Consider the following 26,024-nt stretch of genomic DNA (forward strand, 5'->3'; position numbering starts at 1 on the left):
CCATCCACCACCTGCTCCCATGGCTTCATGTGACACTGATCGGGGGCTAAGCAGGTGCTACACTTTGCCCAAGATGACCTGCAGGCTAGCGGAGGGAAGGAGCACCTTATACCTCCTTTGGTAGAGACATATTTCCACCCTGCCACCAAGAACTAAATGATTAGGAGATTAATTATGCAAGACAAAAGGAAGTGGGTATTTCAAGTAAGCAGACCAAAGGTAACATCATAATTAGTGTGTGTGACAACACTAAAATGACTGCAGTGTTATTGTCTGAATAATTGAGATTGGGCCTATGAACTTTTTTTTAAATTTGTACAGCTTAGAATAGACCCTTCTGACCTTTGAGCCGCAATGCCCAACAACCCCCGATTTAATCCTAGCATAATCACAGGACAATTTACAAATGACCAGTTAACCTACCAACCGGTACATCTTTTGACTGTGGGAGGAAACCCCACATGGTCATGGGGAGAACGTACAAACTCCTTACAAACAGTGACAAGAATTGATCCCAGGTCACTTGTACTGTAAAGCACTGTGCTAACCACTACACTGACATGCCGCCCCTTCTTTCTAAACATCTTCCTATTTACACACACCTTTACCTTCATGCTATTTTGATCATAAATGATAATTTATGCAAGTGATTTTTACCTGCGCTTGGTATCGCAGAAATAATTTATTTTGCTTCAGGTGGGATTGTGTAATACTGAGTATTTTGTTCCCCTTTTTATTGCAGCTCAGTTACTTGTAGAAGTGGAGAAATAATTATCTTTGCTATTAGTGGATTGATGGTCTTTTTCCTAGTATCTGCAACTTGAAAGTCCAAGTGCCTCATATACCAGCCTGGAAAAGAGTTCTTGTGAAAAGAAGGTTCTTGTGCTAACGTCCCCTCTAATTTCTTTTCACAGCTGTGCAGAGCTCTGAGCAGGAAATTTTTAAACTGCCTGGCAGTTTAATAAAACATTATTCACCAATTAAACGTCGAGCAAGATTGAAATCAACAAGGACGAGAGCGGAGGCGAGTGGCTGTTCAGTGCCGTCAGCTGGCATTTGACCGGTCTTCCTCTCCCTCTTGCTCACTGCTGCCAGAGGAGGGTATAGGAGTCTTGGGTAAGGTTTGATTGGTGCAGTTTGTGGATTAGACTTGTTTTAAAGGACTCTGCGGTCCGTTGTACATGTGTTTCTGGTTTTTAGCTTCTCCTTTCTCATTACTACTTTGCACAATTTTGATTGGAGCATTTCAAAATGGAGTGGCTCTGTGCACTCCCCCACCCCCCCCCCCACAACTACGGACCTTTCTACTTACTACCGGCAGTTCACATGCTAAATTGAGTTTCACATCGAAGGGCTGTGTAGCTCAAACGGGAGAAAACTAGACCCACAGGGAACTCACACAGTTGTAGGGTATACAAGCAAACCCCACAAACGCAGCACAGGGAGTCAAAATTGCAGTATTTGTGAGAACACAGCTCTACTAGTTGAGGCGTAGAACCACCCTTGCACAATACCAACATGTACCTTTCTCCACCCCCCTTTCTTTTTTCCATTCCCAACTCTCCTACCCCTTCTCTTCTCTCACCTGTCTTTCACCTCTGCCTGGTGCCCCTTCTCCTTCCTTTTCTCCCATGGTCCATTCTCCTCTGCTATCAGATTCCTGCATCTTCAGCCCTTTACCTCATTCACCTATCACCTCCCAGCTTCTCACTTCATCTCCCCTGCCCCGCCTGGCTTCACCTATCATCTTCTAGCTGGTATTCCTTCCCCTCCCACTACCTTCTCATTCTGGCTTCCTCCTCACTTTTCAGTCTCGGCCCAAAACGTCAACTGTTCATTCCTTCCCATAGATGCTGCCTGACGGGCTGAGTTCCTCCAGCACTTTGAGTGTGTTGATTTGGATTTCCACCATCTGCAGAATCGTTAATCTTTAGAGAATCTATTAAAGCACAGTAATGTAGCAGTTAGCATAACGCTATTATGGTGCCAGTGACAGGTTCAATTCTCACCACTCTCCGTAAGAAGTTTGTACTTTTTCTCTGTGGGTTTCCGCTGGGTGCTCTGGTTTCCTCCCACATTTCAAAGATGCCTTAGTAGGTTAATTGGTCTCATTGGTGTAACTGAGCACCTCGGTCTCATTGGGCTAGATGACCCTGTTACCGTGCTGTATCTCTAAATAAAGTGGGATTTGTTTAACTCTTCTGCTAATTCCCAGCTTTTACAGGTGTTCAGCAGCATGCAGATGTTACCTCAGTCTCTGAACCTCAAGTCCGGCCTGAAGAAGCACCATCAAAAAAATGACCATCAAACACCCAATGTGCAGAAAGAAAAAAAAACAAACCATTCAAACAATAAAACCAAGCAATTTAGTGATATATGCAAATATAAAAGCAAAATGTTGCTAAGTAACTCAGCTTGTGTTCAGCAGTTCTGTACAGCAATATTTCATGGAGGAACGCGATTGTAAATTAAATTACAATCTGATCAGAAGTTGTGTGGTGATGCTGGTGGTTTAGGTAATTGTTTCTTGCCAAAGGCAAACCTGAAGAATAGACCAATCGAAAGCAAAGTTCTGAGATCCAAATCTACAATCTGAGGCTCCTGAACAAGGTTTTGATATCATTCCTCTAATTAATGTTGGCCTTTGCATGACAATGGTCTGAAATAGTAATTTCTTGCCATTGAGGCTTTCCTCAAAGTTGCATATCCATTGAATAAGTTAGAGTAATTTTACTAACCAAAGCCTTGGCAACAAAAATCAAGTAGGAAGCTTCTTCAAATGTGCACTTTGATGAGGAGGTCTTTCACACAGCAGTGGTTAACGGGATGGTTCGGGCTCCATTGAGGTTGCAGGTGATTTCCGGAGCCTGGTTATGTACTCTCTCCTGGCAGGGTGTTTGGAAACTAGCCAGGGTCCCTTTGGAGAACAGCTGCAGCGGCCTCAAAGGCCTGTCACAGTGCAGTGAAGCCGAAGGCCTCATGTGCCGTAGGTTAAATGTCAAGATATTTGCACATTTTCAAAAATGGCAAACTAAACCATTTGGCCATTTGAGTTTTAACAGATTCCTTCACTGCCCATGGCAACCCTGGGTGCCGGGGACCAATGTTTCATCCTTGCATCCGGCATGTAAGAGTGCAAGTGACATCAAGAAACACTCCTGACTGATGTGTCAGTCGTGGTAGAGGGTAAGTCAGGAAACTCCAGGGGCTGGGTCACCCAAGCAGAAAGTCTAGACTTCTGAGTTATGTCAGTTCCCATCTGCTTGGTAGGGGGGAGGGTTAGAAATTGCGTAACAAAACTATAGTTTGTTTAATGTATAATCCAGGATAATTAACACTTCTCATCATCCTCTTCATACTAAACTACTAACGTCAAGACCACAGGGAATCAGCATTATACATAGATATAAAACATCACAATTTTTTTTTAAGTAATTGATTTAAAGTTATTATTGGCAACCATCCTAACAAAGCACTTGTGAATGCCCAAAGACAATTAATACTGTCACTCACCTGGTGGGAATTGCCAATTAGGTTGTCTGCGCTGATGAGAAATGTCTGAAATCTAAGTGTGAATGAGCCAAATGTAGCCCGTGGTGCAAATAAATAGCTTCTATATGTCTCATCTATCTTTAACAAAGATGGAAAGACCATCTTGAAAGTGAATAATAAGCTTTAGTCAAGAGCATATAAGAAGATGGAAACAAAATAGTTTGAGTATTTTTACTTGTTTATTTTTTTATCAATTGGCTTTGATGGAGTTTAATTGGTTGAGGCCAGTAAGTTTGGAGCAACATGTTGTCATTTGATTGGCTGTGGTGACCAAATAAAAACTTTTACAGCCCTGGATAGAAATGTTTTTGTAATGATTTCCTTCCTTTCACTGTAAGCCGCAATAAGGTTTATGGCAAGTGAAAGTGACCATTGGTTAATCATTCTTAAATACATTATAATTCTTAAATGGCGCTAGAGATTGTCAGTAAAAATAAGTTACAAGGAAAATTGTTGACAGACAATTGTGTTTGAGACGGGATTTTGGCAAGTGAAAATAATATGACCAGTAATGACAGGATGTGGCAAAGGGGCACTGTGACTTTAAAATAAGTTAACATTGTGATAAAATTACAACTTTGCTCATAGTAATTGCTAGTACTATTGGAACACACAATTATAGGCTTAGCATGTGTCCAATGGTGCCAGTCCACATGTACTCGAATTGGACTAAATGTAGAATATTCACAATTTAAATTCATTACGCAAAACGAGGTCACACTGGATTAAGTTGAACAGTATGGCACAAAAGTTACCTCAAGAAACCTTTGCCATGTTGAGCAATAAGCAATCTCAGAAAAAGTTTAGTTGGTAATTCAATGCTTAAGTTTTATTGTTTCACATGAATGACATTTTAAGTAGTCCAAAAATTAGGAAGTCAATTTATTAAATATTGCTACTGCACAGGTAGGGACATTTATTAACCAATAACCATCAGGCTCCTGAACCAGCATGTTTAACTGATGTTCCCTCTAATTTTTTTTACAGCTGCATGGACCAACCATTGCTCTGAGCAGCAAATGTTTATACGACCCGCAAACCACGCAGCACTTTAAATGTTTTTGTTTGCAATTTGTATACTATGAATAGTTAGAACAGGGCTTCCCAACCAGGGGTCCTCAGTCAATGGTAAGGCTCCATGGCATAAAAAAAACATTGGGAACCCCTGAGTTACAATGAAAATTAAAAATCATATACTTTTGATTTTATTTATTAATTGAAATGTAAAGTGAAATACATTACACGGAAAATCTTTCATGTTTTGTAAACTTTTTTGCGTCTATCTTTATTGTAGCTGCACGGCAACGAAGGCTACGTGCACGTAAGTATTTCAGTTACTGTGTGTTTGCACATCCGCACAGCCTAGGGGAAACACTGTGTATAACTTCACTTACCTCAACACTGAATTAACTCCACAGCCTGTTGACTCACTTTCAAGGACTTAATAACACGTATTCCCAATATTATTTATTTGCATATCTTACCTTCAGAATTTGTCTTTTTTTTTTGCATATTGGCAGTTTGTCAGTCGTTGTCCTTTATAACTTTTCATTAAATCATTTGTATTTCTTTATTTCCCTGCAAGAAAAATATATCTCAAGGTAGTATATTGTGATATATATGTAGTTTATGTAGTTTGATCATAAATTTACTTTGAAGTTTGAACATTCTTCAACAGTTCACCCAATAAATAAATTATTCCAGTTTACAACCGTGTATAAACAGTATCAAGGTGTGAATGTGGGGGCTAGATCCCTGGTCATTTCTGCCCTTACCCAACCTGTCCAATTTGGCCCAGAGCTTACATCAATCAATCATTGCAACTTTCCTTGCTCCCACCTCCACCATGCCTTCACCTCTGCTCACCTAGCCTTGCCTCTACATACTTCTCCATTGTTAGCCGTGATTGCTATTAATAAAGTGTTATTAGTAACATGTTTAGTAGTTCTCTTTGCTTCGTATTTTGCCATTGATAAGCATCACCAGCGCCATCTTAAACTGGAAGTTGTCATAGATGAATCCTGATCAGAAGCTATTTCTATTTACTTGCAATTCAATTTTTTTGATTTTAACTTGCCTGGCACAAACCACACCACAGACAAAAAGATGCTGATTTTCCAGTCAAAGTTAATGCTGTCTCTCAGAGTTTTTGTACTTAGGAAGCACATAGACGTATCAGTGGATTACAGGAAAGATATTAATAAGACTGAAAGAGTCTATAGAAAGTTTACATTACTGATGCCAGGACTTGAGGACCTGAGTTATAGGGAAAGGTCGAATAGGTTAGGAGTTTATTCCCTGGATTGTAAAATAATGAGGAGATAGAGATACACAAATTTATTAGGGGTATAGGTCAGGTAAATGTAAGCAGGCTTCTTCCACTGTGGTTGGGTGAGACTGGAACTAGAGGTCATAGGTTAAAGGTGAAAGGTGAAATATCCGAGGGAAATCTGAGAGAGAACTTCTTCACTCAGAGGGTGATGTGTGAGTGTGGAACGACCCTCCGGCACGAATGATTTCAGCATTTAAGAGAAGCTTGGATAAGTACATGGATGGGAGGGGTTCAGTGGGCTATGGTCCATGTTCAGGTGATGGAACTAGGCTGAATAATTGTTCTGGACTAGATGGGCTGCGGGAACTGATTCTTTGCTGATGATTCCCTGAACCTGAAGTGTCATGGCAAGTTGACAAAAGGTCCTTGTGCCTGAAGAGAGTGAAGCTCTCTGACCTACACCAATGTCTTACTTCTCTACCCCATTAAGTACGGTCGAACAAGTTAACAATTATGGAACATTAACTCTTCTATGAGCTAATAGCACATACTTTCTGTGGTTGAACAAAACTTTAAATCAAGGTCCTAGTTTACAGTTCAGCAGAGATTCCGAATGGTTACATGGAAACAATATGGAAAACTATGCGGAGAAATGTGCAACAAAGCCACCTTTGACCAAATTCACTTTTCTTGATCTTATAAGTATATTCATCGCCACGGGCAAAATCTCATCAAAGCTGTATTTTCCTTTGTATCTCTCAGATCCTGATGGTTAACTCTCTACATGAGAGACAGGTTATAGTCTGGGGAGCGTAGCATTGAAACTTGTGTAGGAGGTATAGAGCATGTCCAGTGGTAAACTCTGATCAGATTGATTGTGTATGGTAAAGCTACAAATATACCAAGGAGGATTTTAAAAGTTAAAGATTAGCTTCTTAATTGTCAAATGTACATGGACACATTAAAAAGTACAGCAAAATGTATCCTTTGCGTCAATGACCAGCAGAGTCCGAGGATGTGTTGGAGGCAGCACACAAGTGTCTCCGTGCTTCTGGCACCAACATAGCATGCCCACAACTTGCTAACCCTATCCCATACGTCTTTAGAACATGGGAGGAAACTAGAGCACCCAGAGGAAACCCATATAGTCTCAGACAGAACATACAAACTCCTTACAGACGATGGCAGGAATTGAACCCTGGTCGCTGATCACAGGCACCGTAAGGTGTTGGACTGACTCACTACACACTATCATGCCGTGTATCTGCCATGAAGTTTAACAAATTAATTTGTTCATGTTAAAAGCTAAAAGAAACAAATTCATTAGTTTCAAATCTTTTAGCTCCTATCTGTCATTTTCTTCAAAGTATTATACTGTACCTGACGCACTCCTCTAGGTCACTCTAAACACACTAGCCAGGATTTAAACACACTCCGAACTCCTCACTTCCTCCGGTTGAAGCCCTGAGGAAAAGCACCCGCGTGGAGAATGCCCTAATTATCTCCAGTCATAACTTAGATTAAAGATTGTTGGGAAGTGGTTTAGCAGTTTGATCTCAGGTGACAACAGGACCTGATTAGCATTTTTGGAATCACTTTCCTGGCCACAGCCAAACTGTGTGGTTTGCTTGGCTATCAGTTGAACATAAGAACATAAGAAATAGGAGCAGGAGTTGGCCATCTGGCTTGTCGAGCCTGCTCTACCATTCAATAAGATCATGGGTGATCTGGCCATGGACCCATCTCCAACTACCTGTCTTTCCCCCATAACCCTTAATTTCCCTATTACGCAAAAATCTATCCAACCTTGTCTTAAGTATATTTACTGAGGTAGCCTCCACTGTTTCATTAGGCAGAGAATTCCACAGATTCACCATTCTCAGGGAAAAGCAGTTCCACCTCATCTCCATCCTAAATCTACTCCCCCGAATCTTGAGACCATATCCCCTAGTTCTAGTCTCAACTACCAGCAGAAACAACTTTCCTGCCTCTATCTTATCTATCCCTTTCAATAATTTTATATGTTTCTATAAGATTTCTCATTCTTCTGGACTTCAACCTGGTAAACCTCCTCTTCACAGTTAGATGGACTTTTGATGCTGAGCCACAGTCAGGGAATGGAAAGGAGAGAACAAGCATTTTAGTCAAAGTTGGACGGAGGTGGGAAGATGTTGGAATCATCATGGAAAAGACCAGAAGTGGCTGGAGAAAGCAGACTAAGAAAGATAGCAGGTGGTGGAAAACATCAGAAGGCCATTGGATGGAAGGGATGGGGCTGCATCGGCAACTTTAAATTCCACAGAGTTATTATTTCAGAGGACCCATCCTGGGTATAGCACATCAGTGCAATTATGAAGAAAGCACAGCAGCGTCTCTACTTTCTTCGAAGTTTTTGAAGATTCAACATTACATCTGAAACTTAGACAGACTTCTATCAACTGGTTGTATCACAACCTGGTATGAAAACATTAAAGCCTTTGAATCCAAAATTCTACAAAAAAATAGTGGGCACAGCCCAGTCCATCACAGGTAAAGCCTTCCCCACCACAAAGCACATCTACTCAGAACACAGTCATCTATCACCAGGAACCCTCAGAATTCGGGTCATGCTCTCTTCTTGTTGCTGCCATCAGGCAGAAGATTCTGGAGCCTTAGGACTAACACCACCAGATTCAGGAACAGTTATTACCCCTCAATCATCAGGCTCTTGAATCAGTGGAACAATCTCACTCGACTTCAATCGCCCCATCCCTGGAGACCTGTCTATGTAACCTCTGTCATCACTGGATAGCTGTCTATTTGACCTCCGTCATCGCCAGAGATCTGTCTATTTGACCTCTGTCATCACTGGAGGTCTGTGATTTGGGACCTATATTGACTTCACAGCTTATTTCAAATTCTTGCTTAGAAATAGAATTCTTTAGATTTTGGAAGACCTGGTGTAAGTTGCCACTAACTCCTTAGCAAGCCTACAAGAAATCCTGACACAAAATAATGTTCTTTGGAAAAAGCAGCCTCTCCAGATTTTTAAGGTTTGATATTATAAAACAAAATTAGAAATTCTTAATTTTGAACAATTACATTTGTTGGAGCTTACTAGATGCCAAAGTAAATATAATTCTGTTTTCAAATGATTGCATAAGCATTAAGAATGATATTTTGAAAAGGCAATAGATTTCATTGTCCCTGCATAATTCTCAGTCGTATATTCTAAAAGAAACCCAAAATACGATTTAAGACAAATTGCTATGAATTTTGAAATCAGAATCATCCCGTGTACAAAAACATTACCTTTCACAGCAACGTAATTTCTTTGGCAGGAATCCCATGTATAACAGCGATTACCCCAAGAACACATTTCTCAAATGCAATTACATCCAGCTGTAATAAATTATCACTATCTTACTAAAACACAAATTAAGTCAATTAATTTGTGCCTCAGTAAGATGGTGATAATTTATTTTAACTAAATTGTAATTAAAGTAAGCCCCATCTTCTACATTATGAAGGAGACATTAACTCTGCTCTAAGGACTTTTCTGATCATATTAATGAGCGAACCATGGTGTGAGTAGACAGCTCACTATGGATGTCTACCAGCTGCCAAAACACAACTAAAGGGAAATCTGAGAGGAAAGAAATTCCAAAGGACTTTCAGGCCATTATCAACAGCTTAAGGCCTTGACAGATGAGGCATCGTTCTATCATCTCTGTGTCACCACAATTGATTTGGTAACAGTATTATCTATGACTGTAAAGATCGCTGCACTGTAAATTACTGTTGTAGTGTTGTTCCCAGGCACCAGAGAGCAAATACCAGACCTCTCTCTGCAAGTGGCCAGGATCAGGTTGGTTCAGATAGGGAGTGATGAACTCATCAATACTCTCTTCTTCCGACCTTCACAGGTAGACACGCATTAAGTACGTAGAGGTAGCATAGTGGTTAGCACAACGCTTTACAGTACCAGCAACCTGGGTTCAATTCCCGCCACTACCTATAAGGAGTTTGTACATTCTTGCCATGACCGCGTGGGCTTCCTACGGCTGCTCCGGTTTCCTTCCACGGCTCACAGATATACCAGTTGGTAGGTTCGTTGGTCATTGTAAATTGTTCTGTGATTAGGCCAGGATCAAATGAAGGGATTGTTGGGTCGTGCAGCTCAAAGGGCCGGAAGGCCCTATTCCGCGCTGTATCTCAATAAATAAATATTATCTCACTGCTTCTATGACATGACTGCAACATTGTGTTAAAGATAAACAAATAGCAGTCAAAGCATACCATTAACCAAAACCAAGAATATGCCTAAAGTTATTGAAAGATAGATCAAGAAATTGATAAACACTATTATACTGAAATGGTTCACAAGTAATAATCATGGATGTTACAGCTTTCAAATTGTTTAAGCTAATTATACAGGAAAGAGCAATTAATTTAGTTAGAAAGGAAAACTGGGAAACCAGAGCACTGACGTGGTCTTAGGGAGAACATACAAACTCCACACAGACAGCACCAGAGATCAGGATCGACCCAGGCAGCCAGAGCTGTGAAGGGGCAGTTCTACTTGCTGTGACACTATGATGTCATCCATTCCCCGTGATTATGCATCTAGCAACTGAAATCAAGCAGAAGTCACCCACATAGAGTCATAGAAAAGTACGGCACAGAAACAGGCCCTGTGGCCCATCTAGTCCATGCCAAATCATTTAAACTACCTCCTTCCATTGACCTGTTCCGGGACCATAGCCCTCCATACCCCTCCCAACCAAACTTCTTTTAGACGTTGAAATTGAGCTCGCAAGCGCAATTTGCGTTGGCAGCCCAGTCCACACTCTCATGACCCTCTGAGTGAAGAAGTTTCCCCTCAGATTCCCCTTAAACTTCTCACCTTTCACCCTTCTCAAAGACATGCAGGTTATTTGGCTACTGTAAATAGCCCATGAGGGTTAAAATCTAGAGGGGCTAATGGGGAGAATGAAATGGGTTTAGTGTAAGTGGCTGCTCACTGTGCAGAACCTACTCTCTCATTGGCCTAACGGGGGCTGCAAAGAAAAGAGCCATCAGGACCGTCACAGAGACTGCTGAGTGAGCATCCAGGTGGCTATGACCCTGGGTCAAGAGGTGTGACCATGGACCAATGCTACTGGGACACAAGGCAGGGCCTGATCAACCCTGGCTGGGTCACCTGGGTGAGGGTGTCTGATGCTGAAAGACCCAAAACACTCAATGAACCCGTGTTACATCGCTGATGATGTCTCCCAGCATATTCTAGGATGTATCTCGGTGTACAATTGATGGTCAGGATGATCTCGTTGGGCCAATGAGGCTTTTTTTCTGAGCTGTCTCATCTACAACACAAATAATAGAAAGCAAGAGGAACGGATTATTTCTTCCTTTATTTCTAACAAATGACGGCAGTTGGAAATTTTATTGACCATAAATTGTCTGTGACTCCAACCTGTCTTAGCAATTCCCAGATGAAACTGATGGAATGCTAACAAGAGGAACAATAAATTCTGGGAACGACATTTTGCAGCAACCTATTAAAGTCCCGTGTACTGAGTGAAATCTGCTCGCTCTGTTCTGCACCAGGTACCATGTTTAAATGACAAGGAACATCAGATTGGAGGCTCACCTGTCAGGTTGGAGTCGGCTACTTTGAAGCCGTTGTTGCCTGGGAATTCTCTAAGGGCAGGGTTGGGATCACCAGGTAAGGAATATGCTATGACTGTACGAATAGTCATTCAACTCATAAAAGTGGGAAATTCAAAAAGAGATCAAGCAACATCTAAGGAGAGAGGGGGCCGAGCTAAAGATTTAGGTCTGCAATCAACCATCATTATTTACCACACTGATGCTGGTGAACTGCAAGGTCACCTTACTGAAAATACCATGGCTGAGGTGTGGGAATTAATATGCACAATTTAAACACTCATTAGCCACTTTACTGGGTACAGGACCATTTGTATATTATGTGCCGTGTCGTATACCGTGGGCGATCACGGTCTTTCTATGACTATAATTGCTTGGCACATTTTCTACTGAAGTGGTTTGCCATTGCCTTCTTCTGGGCAGTGCCTTTACAAGACAGGTAACCCCAGCCATTATCAATACTCTTCAGAGATTGTCTGCCTGGTGTCAGTGGTCGCATAACCAGGACTTGTGATCTGTACCAGCTGCTCATACGACCATCCACCACCTGCTCCCACTGCTTCATGTGACCCTGATCTTTGGGCAGGGTTTAAGCAGGCACTACACCTTGCCCAAGGGTGACGTGCAGGCTAGCGGAGGGAAGGAGCACTTTACACCTCCTTTGGCAAAGACATATCTCCACCCCGTCACCCAATTAGCTACAGCAGATACCTAATAAAGTGGCCACTGAGTGTATGTTTCTGGTCATCTGCTGCTGTAGCCCAGTTACTTCAAGGGTTGACGCATTGTGCATTCAGAGTTGCTCTTCGACACACTACTGTTGTAACATGTGGTTACTTGAGTTACTGTTGCCTTCCTGTAGGCTTGAACCATTTTCCTCTGACCTCTCTCATCTACGAGGAGTTTTCACCCACAAAACTGCTGCTCGCTAGATATTTTTTTTTTTCTTTTTAGGCAGTATTCTCCACCAAACTATAAAAACTTGTCGGTGAAAATCGCAGATCAGCAATTTTTCACATATGCAAACCACCCCATCTGGTACCAACAATCATTCCATGGTCAAAGTTACTTAGATCACATTTCTTCCCTCTTCTGATGTTTGGTCTGAGCAACAACTGGACCTCCTGACCACATCTGCACAGTTGTACGGATTGAGCTGCCACGTAAGTGGCTGATTAGATATTTGCATTAATGAGCAGGTGTTCAGGTAAAGTGACTACCGAGTGTGCATCTCCTTCCCGGGAAGAAAGCCATCGTCTTCATTGCGTCTGCTTTAGCTTTGAGCTTTATCAGATAATCCTCCTCTGAAGTTTCTTCAGTAGAGATTTTCTACAGAGAATTTTTTTTTTATCCTACTTGAGGCTACACTCTCTTTGGAATCGTGAATCATTACCCAGGTGCAGTCAATTTTTCTGTAAATATGAATTAGCAGCAACAAAGCGTAAAATGCTTTGTATTTTCACTTCAAATATTTAAGTACTCCTGTGCAATTTCCCCAGCAAGGGGGCTAGTTAATTATTAAACACATTGCATGGTTAATTATTAATGTTATTATATATTTAATAACAATGCTGTTAGATGAGTGGCCTGATCAAAGTTAAGAGCTTCTGTTACATTAAAAACTCTGGGCAGTTAGAAATCTCCTTCTATTTCTTTGATGGATCATGCTTCTTACCAATAACAGTTCCCAAAAAAATTACATTTGCTTCTCTCCACAGTTGGAAAATTCCCATTTTAAACTATTTGATACTCCGTTTGAAGTTTTTCCCTCTAAGAGGACCACAGCCTTATCATTGAGTTTGGAGGCTTGCATGCCTCAATAACTAGGACAGCTTGTTGACTAGAGTTAGGGCTTTAAGTTTTGGTTCTTGGCAGGGTCATTCATGCCAAATGGGTCAAAGGGCTAGAAGCCAAACTAAGAGTGGTTCACTGGTCCTCTAGGTTCAGGGGTTCAGCTCAGGGCTAACAACCCTGACTGGTAAAACAACATTGTTATGGAAACAGCAATGAAGAACCCTTCCATTTCTGAGTGGGGTGGTATTCCTGAGTCTCCAGCTGGGATTTGCGTGTCCGACAGTAGTGAAAACCAAGAGGAAGCTACTGAACACTGCCAGAGACAGAGGACATTAATTGCTGCTCTAAATACCAGTGGTGTAAGGGGCAGTGATTGAAGTTTTCCAAAAATGTAAATGTGCTAAAGACAAAGGTGTGAGCTGCAGTAATTGGTAAGATAATGAAAGAAACAAAGAGTGACCCTACACCCACCTAGTGAAGGACACACTCAAGGAAACTGTTCTGAAGGAGGGACCAAATAAAACTTCAACATCAGAATCAGAATCAGGTTTATTATCACCGGCCTTGTGACGTGAAATTTGTTAACTTAGCTGCAGCAGTTCAATACATAATATAGATGAAAAAAAATGTAAAAATAAATAAATAAGTAAATCTATTGCAGTATATGCATATTGAATAGATTAAAAATCATACAAAAACAGAAAAGGTATATATTAAAAAAGTGAAGTAGTGTTCATGGGTTCAATGTCCATTTAGGAATTTGATTGCAGAGGGGAAGAAGCTGTTCCTGAATTGCTGAGTGTGCCTTCAGGCTTCTGTACCTCCTACCTGATGGTAACAGTGAGAAAAGGACATGCCCTGGGTGCTGGAGGTCCTTAATAATGGATGTTGCCTTTCTGAGACACCACTCCTTGAAGATGTCCTGGGTACTTTGTAGGCTAGTATCCAAGATGGAGCCAACTAAATTTACGACCCTCTGCAGCTTCTTTCAGTCCTGTGCAGTAGCCCCTCCATACCAGACAGTGGTGCAGCCTGTCAGAATGCTCTCCACGATACATCTATAGAAGTTTTTGAGTTTTTTATTGACATACTAAATCTCTTCAAACTCCTAATGAAGTATAGTCGCTGTCTTTCCTTCTTTATAGCTGGATCAATGTGTTGGGACCAGCAGTATCATCAGTAGCAGCAAAAATTAGAATCAATTTTATTGGTTTTTATTCTCTCTCATTGTAAAGGACTGAAAGACTGACCTAAATAACAGAATAACCGTGAGTGGAAATTTGCAAAAGTGACGTTGATGATTTGGGAAGGTATTTTAAAAAGGATCTTTCAATGATAATTTAAAAATTTATTGACTGATAATGTATTCAGCAATGTGATATTATACAAATGAAGATTCCTGGCGTTTTAGAAATATAGTCTGTAACCAATCTGAACACATCACTTATTTTCATGATTTATGTGCTCAGTTGATTTCTCACCCTCCACAAGCAAGATATGCAGAACTGCCTCCTTGTAAAACAGTTTAAAATTTATGCATTAAAAACAGGCTCTCAGCAGATGTATGTGCAACCACTCCCAATGAAAATATGTTTCTGTAATCTGTATCATTGTCTATCACCTCACATCTGTTACAATTACTGCATAATTGATAATTATGATGTATTTTGTCAATTCTCATCTTTTCCTCAGGCCCAAACAAATGTCAGAATGCATTCATTACCCTGTTGTTTTTCCACCTCTATGTTTGTTACCTAATTAATACACAGGCATTAAATTGGTCTATAGTAACTTTGGCCCACTGAAGAATTCTCTGTCCATTCCCACAAGGACTTAGATTAGGAGACTAAGCGCAGAAGTGGCAGATGGAATGCAGTGTCGGAGAGTATATGCTCATGCACTTTGGTAGAAGAAATAAAAGTGTATACTCTTTTCCAAATGAAGAAAAAAAATCTGAGGTGCAAAGGGACTTGGGAGTCTTTGTTCGGGATTCCCGCAAGGGAAATTTGCAAGTTGAGTTGATTGTGAGGAAGGAAAGTGTAATGTTAGCGTTCATTTTGGGAGGACCAGAATATAAACACAAGGATGTAACGTTAAGGTCTTATAGAGCATCACTTGGAGAATTGTGAGCTGTTTTGGCCCCCTTGTCTATGAAACGATGTGCTAACATTGGAGAGGATTCAAAGGAAGTTCATGAAAACGATTCCAGGATTAAAAGGCTTGTTTAATGAGGAGCATTTTATGGCTCTTGGCCTCCACTCTCTGGAATTCAGAAGAATGAAGGGTGACCTCAATGAAGCCTATCAAATGTTGAAAGGTTTTGAGGAGTGGATATGGACGTTTCTCATGCTGGTGGGGTCTAAGACCAGAGTCAGAACAGAGGCATGTCTTCTTAGAAGAGAGGTGAGGAAGAATTTCTTTAGCTAGAGAATGGTGAATCTGTGAAATTCATTGCAACAAATGGCTGTGGGGGTTACGTCACTGGGTATATTTGTGGCAGAGGCTGATAGTTTCTTGAATGGTCAGGGCATGAATGGATATGGGGAAATGGTGGGAGAATGGGGCTGAGAGGAAAATTGGATCAGCAAAGAATGCTTAATCAGACTATTGATATACAATATTACTCAAATATTACTGAAATATTAAATCCACAACAACTGTGACCTACTCCAAGACCACCACAATCTTATCATGGTTTGGAGGCTTACATGTCTCAATGACCTGGAGAGATATGCTGGCTGGATAAGGACTCTATGGTTTGGCCCTTGGTTGGGTCACCCATGCCAAACAGGTCAAAAGACAAAGAGGCCAGACTAAGAGATGAGGACCAAGGAAAAACTTTTTCACACAGAGAGTGGTGAATCTGTGGTATTCTCTGTCACAGGAAACAGTTGAGGCCAGTTCATTTGGCTATAGTTAAGTGGAAGTTAGATATGACCCTTGTGGCTAAAGTGATCGGGGGTACGGAGAGAAAGCAGGTACAGAGTCCTGAGTTGGATGATCAGCCATGATCATACTGAATGGCGGTACAGGCTCGAAGAGCTGAATGGCCTACTCCTGAACCTATTTTCTATGTTTCTATGTTTTTACCAATGAAGGATTCTTCTATATCCGAGTGAGATGGCATTCCTGAGATTCAACCTGGGGCTTACATGACTGACAACAGTGAAGACCAAGAGGAAGCTACTGACATGATGAAGGAAGCCTTGAACACTGCTAGAGATGACCATCATTGCTGCCCTGAATGCCAGTGGCATAACAGCCAAAAGATCTGTGACCCACTCTTCCCAGCTGTCCATTCATTTCCTCCCTTCCCACCATCCAGGGGCCCTACCAATCATACCAGCTGAAATAGTGATGCGCTTGCTCTTCCAATTATTCTGTGTTCACGATGTGGCCTCCTCTATACAGGGAAAACCAAACACAGATTGGTTCCCTTATAGGCTGTAGGCAGAAGAACTTTGACTGAAGATCAAAGTTATCAATTGGTCTAATGTATGTAAAGACAGAATGCCTCTCAACCTGAGCTAAACAGCAAAACATTTCCCTGGCATGTAACAACGCGATGTAAGAACAAATTGTGAGAATCACCCACGAACCATGAAGTGTGTGATTTCCCCAATTCCCCAATAATAAGCTGCAGATCTAGTGCTGTTTAGAGCAACATAGTGAAAGCCGAACTTTATAGCACTTCTCATGCAAGAAGTTAGCTCTGTTCTCCAAAGAGGTTCCAACTGGAAAACAAGGCACTGAACCTAAATCATTTTTGATCTTTACATCTCCATTTGTCTGTGTTTCAGAAGAAAGTTGGAGTATAGTTGGTGTCACAAAGTACTGTGAGCAGTTTTGGGTCCCCTATTTAAGAAAGGATGTGCTGCCATTGGAGAGGGTTCAAAAGAGGTTCATGAAAATAAATCCCAGATTAAAGGCCTGTCTTATAAGGAACATTTGATGACTCAGGGCCTCTACTCTCTGGAATTCAATGAAACCAATCAAATGTTGAAAGACATTGATAGACTAGATGTGGAGAGAATGTTTCTGATGGTGGGGGAGTCGAAGACCAGAGAATACAATGTCGGAGTAGAGGAACGTCCTCTTAGAATACAGATGAGGAGAAATTTCTTCAGCTAGAAAGAGGTGAATCTGTGGAGTTTGTTGCCACAGATGTCTGTGGAGGTCAAGTCACTGGATATATTTAAGGCAGAGCTTGAAAGATTCTCAATTAGTCAGAGCCTGAGGGAATATAGGGAGAAGACAGGTGACTGGGGCTGACAGGGAAAATGGATCAGCAATGATGGAATGGCAGTACAGATTTGATGGCCCAAATGGCCGAATTCTTCTCCTATATCTTATGGTGTTATGGTCCTATAATTAATAAATAAACATATGCACACATTATTTACTTAGATGTATATAGGTTTTTTGCCTATGGGACTAGTTTAGACAACTTTAGATTTATGTTCATTCACAATAGTAAATGAATTGAATTTCAGCATTGAAGGAGTAATTGACAGCGCAGATTTAAAAACGTGTTTTACAACAACAGTTAAGGAAGGAATAGTCAATAATGTAAAAGGGAAATGGTGAGTGTATCCATTGATCAGTTAAGATAGCTTACTGCTGTCATAAGCCCCTGTGAAATGGACATTTCATCATTATATTGAAGTTGTTGATTGGAAGTTGGTCCTTCAAAGGATTTTGAAACTGCTCAGATGTAAGGTACACCATTAAATTTTTGATAAAGTCATGGATTCATAGAATTATACAACACAGAGAAAGGCCCTTTGGCCCAAGTCAGTGCTGACCAAGTTTAATCTCAGAATGGCGGTGCAGACTCGAGGGGCCGAATGGTCTACTTCGGCACCTATTGTCTATTGTCTAATCCAATGGCTTTAAGTTAATTTCTGACCAATTCTTTCAAACTTCATCATCATTATGTGCCATGTCAAATGACATGGGTGATCATGGTCTCATGACCATGATTACTCTTGCCAAATTATTCTACATAAGTGGTCTGCCATTGCCTTCTTCTGGGCAGTGTCTTTACAAGACCATTATCATTACTCTTCAGAGATTGTCTGCCTGGTGTCAATGGTCGCGTAACCAGGACTTGTGATCTGCACCGGCTGCTCATACCACCATCCACCACCTGCTCCCGTGGCTTCAAGTGATCCTGATCAGTGGATAGTGGGGGAGGAGAGGGGTGGTAAGCAGATGCTATACCTTTCCTAAGAGTGATCTGCAAAGTTAGCAGAGGGAAAGAGCACCTCACACCTCCATTGTCAGGGACATATCTCCACCCAGCCACCCCTTTCAATAAATGAAGTTGTGGCAACCCACTTTCTGCGCAGGCGAACCGGCTCACAAATAGCCAGCGTGCGGGGAGAGACTTTGGTAATGCACCTTTGATGTCATTTCCGCCCGGAGAGGGCGGGCACTAGGGATTAAATGCCAGCGCCGCGAAGATTGAATAAATTAGTCTCGAAATGACTTACCGACTGCATGTCGTTATTTCAGCTCTGTGTGTAGCACATCGCTACATTGGTGACCCCGACAGTTCAAACAGGATTTGGACCAAAGATGACCGACTCTTCATCTGTTCACGCAGTTTTGCTAAAACTGCCGACTTTCTGGATGCTGCGACCACACGTGTGGTTCAGCCAAGCAGAAGCCCAGTTCCAGATTCGGCAGATGTCCTCTGATTCCACGCGTTACTACCACATGGTGAGCGCCCTTGACCAGGAGACGGCCGTCCAGGTTGCGAATTTTATACAGTCACCCCCAGAAGGTGGCAAATATGAAGCATTCAAAGCACTGCTCATTGAGACCTTTGGCCTCTCACGGCATGAGCGGGGTGCCCGCCTGCTTCACCTGGACTGTTTGGGAGACAGACTGCCGTCAGCATTGATGAACGAGATGCTGTCCCTGGTTGACTGACACAAGCCCTGCCTCATGTTCGAGCAAGTGTTCCTAGAGCGACTGCCCGAGGACATATATCTGCTGCTGGCCGACACAGATTTCAGCAACCCTCGGAAGGTGGCAGCCCGGGCAGACGTGCTGTGGAAAGCCAAGAGGAAGAGCGTGGCATCCGTCGGTCAGGTTCCCAAGCCACGCGGCCAACAGCAGACCAGACCAGCCCCGGCAGGGGGGCACACACAACACAGAGGCAGGAGTGAGGAGGCCAGTGAACAGTGGTGTTTCTATCACCAGTGGTGGGGCACAAAAGCCCGCCGTTGTCACCCACCCTGCAAGGGCCAGCTACTGCTAATGACTATGGCGGCTGGCCACCAGGACAGCTTCTTGTACGTCTGGGACAAACAGTCGGGACGCCGCTTCTTGGTCGACACTGGAGCGGAAATCAGCGTCTTGCCCCCGACGGGGTACGACTCCCGCAAAAAGAAGCCAGGACCCAACCTGAGGGGGTGCAAACGACAGCACGATACGAACCTACGGCACCCGCACAGTGCAGCAGCAGTTCGGCACCAGCCGGTTCACATGGGACTTCACACTGGCTGCCGGAGCCCAACCACTCCTGGGGGCGGATTACTTGTGAGCTCACAGCTTGCTGGTCGACTTGCAAGGGAAAAGACTGGTACATGCCGAGACTTTCCAAATGTTCTCCCTGGGTGAAGCCAAGTTGCCAACCCCACACCTGGACTCCATCACGCTGTTGGACAACAAATTCACCAGAATCCTGGTGGACTTTCCATCGATTCTGGCACTGCAGTTCATGGCAGCCATGCCCAGACACGGGGTACAGCACCACATCCTGACCCAGGGACCAGCCCTCCACACCCGTGCACAAAGGCTCCCCCCGGCGAAGGAGGAGTTCAAGAGGATGGAGGAATTGGGGATTGTACAGAGGTCCGATAGCCCATGGGCCTCCCCCCTGCACATGGTGCCCAAAGCAGCCGGGGGTGGGGTTGGAGACCATGCGGCAACTACTGCAAACTGAACAAAGCTACAACTCCAGACCGCTGCCCCGTGCCACACATACAGGACTTTACAGCAAACCTGCACGGGGCAAGAATCTTTTCCAAAGTAGACCTCATCCAGGGATACCATCAAATTCCAGTGCACCCTGAAGACATCCCCAAAACAGCACCCATCACCCCGTTCGGCCTGTTCGAGTTCCTCTGAATGCCGTTCGGCCTGAAGAATGCCGCACAGATGTTCCAGTGGCTAATGGACGCGGTGGGACGTGACCTGGACTTTGCGTTCATCTATTTGGACGATATCTTGATAGCCAGCAGTAGTCGTCAGGAGCATCTGTCCCACCTCCGCCAGCTCTACTCCCGCCTGAGTGATATTGGCCTCACCATCAACCTGGCCAAATGCCAGTTCGGTCTCGATACCATCGACTTCCTGGGCCACAGGATTACCAAAGATGGGGCAACACCTCTGCCCGCCAAGGTAGATGCGATCCGCCACTTTGCCCGGCCCAACAAGGTCAAAGGCCTGCAGGAACTTGTTGGTATGGTGAACTTCTACCACCATTTCCTCCCCTCAGCAGCCCGTATCATGTGCCCTTTGTACAGCCTGATGTCGGGTAAAGGCAAGGACATTACTTGGGACGAGGAGGCTGCAGCCACTTTCGTTAAAGCCAAGGAAACCTTGGCAGATGCCGCGTTGCTAGTGTACCCCAAAACAGACGTTCCGACCGCCTTCACAGTGGACGCATCCAACACAGCAGTTGGTGAGATGCTGGCAACCCCCGGCATTCTTCAGCAAGCACCTACGACCACCTGAACTCAAGTACAGTACTTTCGACCAGGAGCTGTTGGCACTGTATCTGGCAATCCAGCATTTCAGGTACTTCTTCGAAGACAGGCTGTTCACCACATTCAAGGACCACAAACCGTTGACCTTCACATTCACAAAAGTGTCCGATCCCTGGTCAGCTCACCAGCAGCGACGTTTGTCCTACATCTCCGAGTACACGACGGACATCCAGCAAGTCTCAGGAAAGGACAACATCGTGACAGACGCACTCTCCAGACCCTGTCCCTGGGGGTGGACTACGCAGCACTGGCAGAGGTGCAGCAGGCAGACGACGAGATACCAAGATACAGGACCGCAATCTCGGGTTTGCCGCTGCAAGACTTTCTTGTAGGCCCAGGTGAGAGGACCCTCCTGTGCGACGTGGCTACCGGCCAACCTCGCCCCATCGTCCAGGCAGCCTGGAGGCGGCAAGTATTCAACTCCATACACGGTTTGGCATACCCATCTATCAGGACAACCGTCCGGCTGGTCTCCAGCAAGTTTGCGTGGCATGGACTTCGCAAACAGGTCAGTGAATGGGCCAGAACATGCACACAGTGCCAAACAGCCAAGGTGCAGCAGCACACTATAGCCCCGCCGCAGCAGTTCGAACCCACCCACCGGAGGTTCCACCACATTCATGTGGATATTGAGGGTCCCCTACCAGTGTCCCAAGGAGCACAGTACCTCCTAACTATGGTAGACCGGTTCACGAGGTGGCCAGAGGCAGTCCCACTCACCGACACATCTGCTGATTCCTGTGCCCGAGCATTGATTGCAACCTGGGTAGCACGCTCCGGGGTACCGGTCCACATTACCTCCGACAGAGGCACCCAGTTCACCTCCAGCCTGTGGTCAGCCTGTTGGGAACGCAGCTACACTACACAACTGCCTACCACCCACAGTCGAACGGACTAGTGGAACGCTTCCACCATCACTTGAAATCGGCTCTCATGGCCCGCCTGAGAGGACTAACTAGGTGGACGAGCTTCCCTGGGTCCTGCTTGGAATTCGTACAGTGCCCAAAGAGGATCTGCATGCCTCGTCGGCCGAGTTGGTGTACGGCGCACCCCTGGCCGTCCCAGGAGAGTTCATACCAGCCCCAAGGGGGCAAGAGGAAGAACCCGCAGCAGTCCTGGACAGGCTACGCAAAAGGCTCAGCAACCTGGCCCCCGTACCAACTTCACAGCATGGACGGACCCCGACCCATGTACCCAAAGACCTGCAGAACTGTAAGTTTGTGTTTGTATGAAGGGACGAACACTAGGCACTGCTACAGCGGCCGTATGAGGGGCCGTTCAAGGTGATCAACAACGGGTCCACATAAATTCTGGACATTGGGGGGGAGAGAGGAGGTTTTCACGGTGGACCAGCCCATGTAGACAGCGCAGCCGGTCGAGGTTCAGGCATCGCAGCGCAGGGACAGACCTCCCAAACAGAGGCTGATCCAGACTGTGGACATCAGGGGGGTGTACCACTGGTTCTGGTGGGGGGGGGGGGTTATGTGGTGACCCACTTTCTGCGCAGGCCAATCGGCTCACAAATAGCCAGCACATGGGAAGAGACTTTGGTAATGCACCTCTGATGTTATTTCTGCCCGGAGAGGGTGGGCGCTAGGGATTAAATGCCAGCGCCACGAAGTTTGAATAAACTAGTCTCAAAACGACTTACAGACTGTGTGTCATTATTTCAGCGCTGTGTGTAGCACATCGCTACAAAGTAATAGATTTTTAACAGGATACATGCATCTCATGATGAATAGAATTAGACAGTCAAACCAATTACAACTCAGTAATTCTATCCAGATATCTGGAGTCGGTTACTACTGTTGCATACATTTCACTTGGTCCTGTAATAAAGAACAAAACAACACAGACTGGACCTGTTCAAAGAAACTTGTGAGAAGCACCTCCACACCCACAGTAATTGGCAGCTTCTGTTTTACAAAGTTCATTTTTTTTTATATAAACAAGTTTTCATGCTATTCCTTGGCTGCTACTGATGCACCATCAATAACTCTCGGAGACAGGAGGCAAATGATAGGCTTTTATTAGCTGCAAGAGACCACAATTAGTAGCAAGAGACCACCACACAACATCCTGGAGACTGAGGGAGGAGCAGTGCCTCCCATCGCCTTTATACCAGGGTCTTTGGGAGGAGCCACAGGAGCAGTCAGCAGAGGGGCGTGTCCAGACAGTTATATGTAGTTCACCACAGCTTCCTATTCTGGAGGTGAGCTCCTCCTCTTAGCAGCTGTAATACTTTATTCAAGACCACACAGTATATCAATCACCCCTTAGTTACACAATGAATAACAATCAGGGCATTACATGCCTCTTGCCACATACACACTTAGCTTATAGCAAAGCACTCTGGGAGTAGACAGGTTCCATTCTGTCACATTACAAAATTAAATATACAGAATATCTTAAAGTTTTGAATATATTTCTATACTGCAAAAATAGCCTCAGAAAGTTGCTGCACTGCATTTGTGAATAGAATGCACTGTAGCTGCAGTGCAGTTATGGCGGAGGGAATAAGACACAAGATGTTGTTGCTGGGACTTTATGATCTGAGTTATAGGGAAAGGATGAAGAGGCTAGGACTTTATTCCCTGGAATGTAAGGGACCGAGGGGAGCTTTGATAGAGATGTACAAAATTATGAGAGGTATCATCATTTTCATTATGTACTTTGTTGAATGACATGAGCAATCATGGTCTTCCATCTGTCTTTATTTTGAGAAGTTCTAATAAACTTTTCAAAACTTTTGTCCATGCCTTAATGTAACTCATGCTCTCTCAGTCTGTCTGCCTAGAAGGACAGAGTAACAAGTGTGGAAGTGTTGCGAAAAGTCAGATGATATCATCAACCAGGAAATGGAAATTTCTGGGTCATTGCTGAGGAAAGAGAAGTTCAAACATCTTACAGTGAAGGAAAAAAATTATGGAAGAAAAATATCACAGTCAACAGCACATAATATTCATGAGGGTTAGGTATATACAAGGGAAATGAACATAGGGTTTTTCCGTTCAAGTCGAATGAAACGAACTGCCAGTCATAGGTTAAGGGTGAAAGGTGAAATATTTAGGGGGAACTTCTTCACTCAGATAATAGTGAGAGTCTGGAATGAGCTGTAGAGGAGGTGGTTGATGAGAGTTTGAATTTGCCATTTAAGAGAAGCTTGGATAAGTATATAGATGAGAGGGGCATGAAAGGCTGTAATCTAGGCATGAATCAATGGGACAAGACAGAACAATTCAGCATGGAATAGATGGGCTGAAGGGCCTGTTTCCAAGCTGTAGAGCTTTATGACTCCATAACATAGAACAATGAATGCTTAGGTAGTGGATGGAGATGGGGGTGAGTGGAGTCTGTGGATCAAATCATTTAGTTTGTTATGAATGATGTCAAATCGTTTGACTGTAGTTGGAGCTGACCCAAGTAAGTGCAGTGGGATCTGCCACACACCTGATTTGTTAATTCTAGAAAAGACTTGAGGAGCCCTCATTTGGGGGTCAATGGTTACATGAATCTTTGCCCCAGCTCTGTTTTGTATGTAGCTAGTTCAATTAAAATTCACTTCAATGGAGAACCTGAAATATTGGTACGAGGGAGGCTTAGAACTGGTAACAGCTTAAATATCAGTGGTACTGGTCCCTTTTCATTAAATAAAGAGCAGGTGTCAATGTGTTATGCAAAGGAATACAACATATGGCTGGCAAAAGCTAAAGCTATCAATCCAATTCAATGGTCGAGCAATGATTTCTGGGATACCAGGTTGCTGCTGGCAACGTGGTCACAAAAAAACTCCGTGGCTAAAAGGAGGAGGAATTGGTTTAAATAAAGATACCTATTTACAAAACCTTGAAGTAGAGTTGTTGCTCCTTTAATCAAATGGCTCAGTCCTTCCTGAGAATTTTTCAGAATCTCAGTACAAGGGGGTTGTCAGAGGTAAGTTTTTCCACACAGAGTGGTGGGTGTGTGGAATGCACTGCCAGTGACAGTGGTAGAGGTGGATACAATAGGATCTATTAAGAGACCGGTACATAGCTACATGGAGCTTGGTCGGCACAACATTTTGGGCCGAAGGGCCTGTATTATGCTGTAGATTGCTGTGCTCTATGCTGGATCCTTCACACTGTGATAGTGCGCAGAGAGGTTGTTAGAGTAATAAATCAGTGAGATAAGTAAGCAGCAGTTTTTGCCTCATTAATAGGAGTCCGTATGATATATCCCCTTGAGTTTCTCTAAAAGGAATAACAAGCAAGCAGCCCCTGCATTTGTTTGATATTATGTTCTTGTCTGATTGGCTCAAACTACTTCAATCGTGGCCAAGTCCACTTGTTTTCCTTCCTTCCTGACTCTCGGCTCGTCTTGTGGTACTCAGAGATTACCGACATTGTTCTGTTTAGAAGCAGCCAGCATTTCTTGCTAGGTTACTGGAGTGAGTGCTAGTGGCGGCACATCTGTTCTCCTGGGCCTACATTATTCTCCTCCGGAGAGCTGATTAGAGCGATATTACTTCCTCTCAAGGAGCTTTGATGTGCTTTTCGGAACTGCCGAGTGGATCAGGTGATCAATAGAAGGTGTTTTTTACCTCAAAGAATAACTGCAGTACTTTTTTTAAAAATCTTTCCAGTTGTGTAACTCCATCGTTGTACAACAGTGTTTGAACTGGAACCTGTGCAGGAACACGTTAAAAGCGGAGAAACCATTGCGCTGGGACAGTTCCACTCCAGACCTCAGAAGCCCTGTGCCAGTGGTCACCACAACTGGGAACCTCCTTAGTGGCAGTGGATTGCCATGATGTTTTCTGTGGCTCGCCATGCCCTTCACTCTCTGCAGAGCATCACAGAACCTCCTTCCTGGCTGTCAGATTTCACTGGTGATCCCAACATGCTAGGACAGGCATGTCCCTATCTCCCCGGCGATTGAGACAAACCAGCCACCCTCACCTGGTTTCACCCGCCTGCCAAGCGGCATGGCCATCGCCG

General features: G+C 43.8%; 1 long non-coding RNA gene across 1 annotated transcript in view; it reads right to left on the reverse strand.

Moving 5' to 3' along the window:
- LOC132383359 (uncharacterized) overlaps positions 1 to 26,024 on the reverse strand; it is a 247,973-nt gene that overhangs the window by 67,319 nt on the left and 154,630 nt on the right. The window contains exon 4 of the long non-coding RNA XR_009508641.1: positions 5,037 to 5,130. This is a non-coding gene — a long non-coding RNA (uncharacterized LOC132383359). The remainder of the gene's footprint in view (positions 1 to 5,036; positions 5,131 to 26,024) is intronic.

The sequence above is a fragment of the Hypanus sabinus genome, chromosome 30 (assembly GCF_030144855.1).
Source record: "Hypanus sabinus isolate sHypSab1 chromosome 30, sHypSab1.hap1, whole genome shotgun sequence".
NCBI lineage: Eukaryota > Metazoa > Chordata > Chondrichthyes > Myliobatiformes > Dasyatidae > Hypanus > Hypanus sabinus.